Below are 6,268 nucleotides of genomic sequence, written 5' to 3' on the forward strand. Positions count from 1 at the left end.
TGTACGTATAGAGTGTTACGTGAACAGATGGCTCAGCGTGTCTGCTCCCAGTCAGGAGGAAGAATCTTCACCCCAGCGACCCGTCCTCCATCAGAATCACCTCATCCCCTGCTTTTATCTACATGGCTTTAGATAACGTCTTATACTCGCTAGACATGCCATGATTTTGCTAATCTGTGTGTGTGTGTGTGTGTGGTGGGGGGCTGTTAGATGATCTGTACCCAGCAGGCTTTTTTTTCATGACCATATGTTCCTGTGAGATGAGATTCCTCAAGACAATTGGATTTAACCTGTTCTGATATGTATGCTTCTGTGTAACACACACACACACAAAGTGCAGAGTCACAAGAGTTTTGTCTCGTCTGATGTGTAAAGTTAGCATGCTGGTGTTTTCCTGCTTCGTATTATTGAGTTTATGAGATTTTTTTGAGTTTTGAGATTATTGAGTAATCCTAGTCTACATATGGAGTACAGTTAAAGCTAGTAACTATGTTAATGCCCTTGGAGCAGAGAGGGTTGTTAAGGGCCTTGCTCAGGGGCCCAACAGTGGCAGTTTGGAGGTTCTGATCTGAACTCCATTACTCTGGTGAACAAGTCAGTCTTAACCACTTGAGCTACCACTGCCCTAAAAGGCTCACCTCACGCTGCGAGCAGGGTTTGAACCTGCGCAGGGAAACCCCATTGGATTTCGAGTCCAACGCCTTAACCACTCGGCCATCGCAGCTGGACGAAGGTAACATCTGGTAGAGGATACCTAATGCTAGTTATATAATATAATCTCATTATTACTAAATTATACTAGCGCACTGGTGTTAGATAACACTGATGGTGTTTGACAAGTTAGTTTTAGCATTCTGGGGATTATGAGATGATGCTAGTAATAGGGTAATGTTAGCATTTCAGGCGTTTGTCCGCTCATGCTAACAATAGGATAATGTTAGCATTCTGGTGGTTTTTTTTAGATAATGCTAGTAATATGGTAATGTTAGCGTTCTGGCATTTGTCAGATAAGGCTAATAAGAGAAAATGTTAGCATTCTGGCCTTTTTCAGCAAATTCTAATAATAGGGTAATATTAGCATTCTGGAGTTTTTCAGCTAATGCTAGTAATAGGGTAAAGTTAGCATTCTGCCATTTGGCAGCTAATGCTAACAATAGGGCAATGTTAGCATTCTGGCGTTTGTCAGATAATGCTAACAATAAGGTAATGTTTGCATTCTGGTGTTAGTTAGATAATGCTAATAATAGGGTAATGTTAGCATTCTCATGGGACCATGGAGTCAGTAAAATCTATCTATCTATCTATCTATCTATCTATCTATCTATCTATCTATCTATCTATCTATCTATCTATCTATCTATCTATCTATCTATCTAGTTTGTCAGATAATGCTAATAAAAGGGTATTGTTAGCATTCTAGTGCTTGTCAGCTAATCAGTTCCTCTCTCTTGTGTTCCTGAAGTTTTACTGTATATTTAAAGTATAATCCAGCTGTTATAGTTTACCTTCATGCTTTAGCGTGAGCGAGCTACATGTACACAACATGCCTGTTTCCTAAGCATAACATTATGACCACCTGCCTAATATTGTCTTGGTCTCCCTTTTGCTGCCAAAACAGCCCTGACCCGTCTACTAGATCCCTGAAGATCCATGTGATAGAAAATTCATTAGACCAGGCCATCTTCTTCTATTGCTCCGTGGTCCAGATCTGATGCTTACGTGCCCATTGTTAGTGCTTTTGGTGGTGCAGCATGGCCGAGGTCAGCATGGGCACCCTGACTTACACAACAAACTATGATGCACTGTGTATGCTGACACCTTTCTATCAGAACCAGCATTAACTTCTTGTGCATCAATGACCCTTGGCCGCCCATGACCCTGTCGCCGGTTCACCACTATTCCTTCCTTGGACTACTTTTGATAGATACTGACCACTGCAGACCGGGAACACCCCACAAGAGCTGCAGTTTTGGAGATGCTCTGATCCTAATGCTATCTACTAACCAGCTACAAGAACACAACATGTTAGCTTCCTTCTCAGAAAGAGTTCAGTATATGATGTCACTCATTTTAACACTGTAAACACTTCCAGAGGGAAATATGTAGCTCAAGCTTCACATACCCCAACTTTTTTTGGAACATCAGAACACAGAGTCACCCATAATGCAGAGCGTCTGGAGCAGAGAGGGTTAAGGGCCTTGCTCAGGGGCAGGTTGGAGGTTCTGAAGCCTGAAACCCTGTTCCACAACAACTCTACCACTGCCCTAAAAGGCTCACCTTACGCTGCGAGCAGGGTTTGAACCTGCGCGGGGAAACCCCATTGGATTTCGAGTCCAACGCCTTAACCACTCGGCCATCACAGCTGGAAAACACGTGCTTGTAGAGGATAGCTAATGCTAGTTACCAAATAATGTTGGTTAGCTAACATTAATAATGGGCAATGTTAGCATTGTGTTAGACAACTTGCGTTAATTATTAAACAGTTTTAGCATGCAGGCGATTATCAGATAATGCTAGTAATAGGGAAATGTTACATTTGACAGCTAATGCTAACAATACGTTAATGTTAGCATTCTGGCCTATGTTGTGGCATAGTTCTTGTTTGGTAGGTAACATTAGCTATCAGGTAATGTGAGCATTCTTCTGTAGTCAGCTAATCAGTTACTCTTTCTCTTGTGTTCTTGTAGTTTTCCTGCCCCACCTGGGACAATCCAGCTGTTTAGCATGAGCAAGCTACAAGACCACATCATGCCAGATTTCTACACAGAAAGGTTAAGGGCCTTACAGTGACATCTTGTAGGTTCTGGGGCCTGAACTCTGTTCCTCAACCCAGAGTCTTAAAAGCTCAACCGTGCGCTGCGAGCAGGGCTCGAACCTGCGCGGGGAAACCCCATTGGATTTCAAGTCCAACGCCTTAACCACTCGGCCATCACAGCGGGACAAAGGCCTCCGGTAGAGAGAGGATTAGCAGACTGGTATTTGTCACATAACATTAATAATTGGGTAATGATAGCGTTCTGGTGTTTGAAATCTAATGCTAATTGTTAATTGGTGTTAGCATACAGGCATTCATCAGATAATGCTAGTAATAGGGTGATGTTAGCATTTTAATCGTTTGACAGCTAATGCTAATATGAACATACTGTTAGCATTCTTGCATTTGCATTCTGCATTCTGATGATGGGGTTTGATCTGCGCATTGCTGAACAGTTGTGAGTGAGCAAAGTGAACAACAGTAAGGGCTCCTGCAAGGGGACCAGTGAGGGTGGTAGCTGGTTCTCAATGTGCCACAAGACGAGCCTCTTGAAGCTTTTCATCACGATGGGTGTGAGTGCGACAGGACGATAGTCATTGAGGCAGGAAACTGTCAAGTTTTTTGGCATGGGGTGATGGTCGTTGTCTTGAGGCAGGTAGGAACAACGGCAGTGCTCTGGGAAATATTGAAGATGTCAGTGAAGATATCTGCTAGCTGTTCTGCACATTCCCTGAGCACTCTGCCAGAAATGTTGTCTGGTCCAGCAGACTTCCATGTGTTAACTCTGCATAGAGTTCTCCTCACATCAGCCGTGGATATGCAGAGCACCTTGTCACTGCAAGGAGGGATGGTCTTCCTTGTCACTATGCATCTTGAACTGAGCATAGAAGGTTAAGGTGGCAGTGGCAGCTTGGAGCTTGGAGGTTCTGGGGCCTGAACTCTGTTCCTCTGAGCAACAACCCAGAGCCTTAACCTCTTAAAAGTTCTCCTCACGCTGCGAGCAGGGTTCGAACCTGCGTGGGGAAACCCCATTGGATTTCAAGTCCAACGCCTTAACCACTCGGCCATCGCAGCTGGATAAAGGGCACCTATCGTAGAGGAAAGCTAATGCTAGTTACTAAATAATATTCGCATACTAGTGTTTGTCACATAACATTAATAATTGGGTAATGATAGCCTTCTGGTGTTTGACATCTAATGCTAATTTTTAATCAGTGTTAGCATACAGGCATTTATCAGATAATGATAGTAATAGGGTAATATTAGCATTCTGGTATTTGTCAGCTAATGCTAACAATTCCCAGACCAGCCAGTGATGCAGCCGCTCAGGATGCTCTCGATGGTCCCTCTGTAAAACATGGTCAGGATGGGGAGGGAGATGGGCTTCCTCTGCAGGAAGTAAAGATGCTGCTGGGCTTTCTTGGTGATGGAGCTGGTGTTGAGTGACCAGGTGAAGTTCTTTGCCAGATGAACGCCAAGGAATTTGATGCTCTTGACGATCTCCACAGAGGATCCGTCGATGTACAGCAGAGAATGGTCACTCTGTGCTCTCCTGAAGTCAACAACCATCTCTTTAGTCTTGTCAACATTCAGAGAGGTTGTTGGCTCTACACACGGCTGTTAGCTGTTGCACCTCCTCTCTGTATGCTGACTCATTCTTACTGATGAGACCCTCCACAGTCGTTTCATCATCTAACTTGATGATGTGGTTTGAGCAGTGCATTGCTGAACAGCCATGAGTCAGCAAAGTGAACAGGAGTAGGCTGAGCACACAGCCCTGAGGGGCCCCATTGCTCAGTGTGGTGGTGTTGGAGATGCTGTTCCTTTTCCAGACTGACTGAGGTCTCCCAGTCAGAAAGTCCAGGATCCAGTTGCAGAGAAAGGTGTTCCAGCAGGCTCAAGTTCTCAATAAGGTGCTGAGGGATGTTTGTGTTGAACACTGAACTGAAGTCTATGCACAGCATTTGTACGTAGGTGTCCTTATTGTCCAGGTGGGTGAGGGCCAGATGGAGGGTTATGGTGATGGCATCGTACATGGAATGGTTTGGACGATATACAAACTGCAAGGGGTCCAGCGGTAGCTGGGTATTAGTGTGCCACATGGTGAGCCTCTTGAAGCATTTCATCACGATGGGTGTGAATAGGACGATAGTCATTGAGGCAGGAAACCGTAGAGTTTTTCTGACAGGGACTCTGTTCCTCAACAACTCAGAATTAGTAATAGGGAAATGTTAGATTTGACAGCTAATGCTAATAAAAGAGTAATGTTAGCATTCTGGCCTTTGTCAGTTAATGCTGACAATAGGGTAATGTTACCATTCTGGCCTACGTTGTGGCGTAATTATTGTTTGGTAGGTAACACTAGCTATCAGGTAATGGGAGCATTCTTGTGTTAGTCAGCTAATCAGCTATGCTTGTGTTCCTGTAGTTTTACTACCCCACCTGGGACAATCCAACTGTTTAGCATGAGCAAGCTACAAGAACACACCATGCCAGTGTGTGTGAAAGGTTAAGGGCCTTACAGTGACATCTTGTAGGTTCTGGGGCTTGAGCTCCTCTGATCAACAACCCAGAGTCTTAAAAGCTCGCCATACACTGCAAGTAGGGCTTGAACCTGCATGGGGAGACTCCATTGGATTTCAAGTCCAACAGCTTAACCACTTGATCATTGATCAGCTGGATGAAAGCAACATCTGGTAGAGAGAAGTTAATGCTAGTTACTAAATAATAGTAGCATACTGGTGTTTGTCACATAACATTAATAATTAGGTAATGATAGCGTTCTGGTGTTTGAAATCTAATGCTAATTGTTAATCAGTGTTAGCATACAGGCGTTTATCAGATAATGCTAGTAATAGGGTGATGTTAGCATTTTAGGCATTTGACAGCTAATGCTAATATGAAAGTACTGTTAACATTCTGGCATTTGCATTCTGATGATGGGGTTTGAGCTGCACAGTCGTGAGTCAGCAATGCAGAGCACCTGGTCACTGGGAGGAGGGATGGTCTTCCTCATCGCTATGTGCCTTGAACCGAGCGTAGAAGGTTAAGGGGCCCTGCAGTGGCAGATTGGAGGTTCTGGGGCCTGAACACTGTTCCTCTGATCAATAACCCAGAGCCTTAACTGCTTAAAAGCTCTCATTACGCTGCGAGCAGGGTTCGAACCTGCGCGGGGAAACCCCATTGGATTTCAAGTCCAACGCCTTAACCACTCGGCCATCACAGCTGGACAAACAGCATTTATGGTAGAGAAAAGCTAATGCTGGTTACTAAATAATATTAGCGTACTAGTGTTTGTCACAGAACATTAATAATTGGGTAATGATAGCCTTCTGGTGTTTGAAATCTAATGCTAATTGTTAATCAGTGTTAGCATACAGGCATTTGTAATAATGCTTGTAATAGAGCAATGTTAGCATTCTGTCATTTGTCAGATTATGCTATAAATAGGATAATGTTAACATTCTGGGTGTTTGTCAGCTAATGGTAGTGATAGGGTAATGTTAGCATTCT

The 6,268-nt window shown here is 43.8% G+C and overlaps 5 non-coding genes across 5 annotated transcripts; all 5 read right to left on the reverse strand.

Moving 5' to 3' along the window:
• Positions 1-642: 642 nt before the first annotated feature.
• On the reverse strand, positions 643-724 carry trnas-cga (transfer RNA serine (anticodon CGA)). Its single transcript has one exon. It is a non-coding gene; the product is annotated as a tRNA-Ser (tRNA).
• Positions 725-2,281: 1,557 nt separating this feature from the next.
• Positions 2,282-2,363, reverse strand: trnas-cga (transfer RNA serine (anticodon CGA)). The gene has a single exon. It is a non-coding gene; the product is annotated as a tRNA-Ser (tRNA).
• Positions 2,364-2,854: 491 nt separating this feature from the next.
• trnas-uga (transfer RNA serine (anticodon UGA)) lies at positions 2,855-2,936 on the reverse strand. Its single transcript has one exon. It is a non-coding gene; the product is annotated as a tRNA-Ser (tRNA).
• Positions 2,937-3,747: 811 nt separating this feature from the next.
• On the reverse strand, positions 3,748-3,829 carry trnas-uga (transfer RNA serine (anticodon UGA)). The gene has a single exon. It is a non-coding gene; the product is annotated as a tRNA-Ser (tRNA).
• A 2,070-nt stretch (positions 3,830-5,899) lies between these two features.
• Positions 5,900-5,981, reverse strand: trnas-uga (transfer RNA serine (anticodon UGA)). The gene has a single exon. It is a non-coding gene; the product is annotated as a tRNA-Ser (tRNA).
• Positions 5,982-6,268: the final 287 nt, after the last annotated feature.

This window comes from Hemibagrus wyckioides, linkage group LG04, assembly GCF_019097595.1.
Source record: "Hemibagrus wyckioides isolate EC202008001 linkage group LG04, SWU_Hwy_1.0, whole genome shotgun sequence".
In the NCBI taxonomy this organism is placed as follows: Eukaryota; Metazoa; Chordata; class Actinopteri; order Siluriformes; family Bagridae; genus Hemibagrus; species Hemibagrus wyckioides.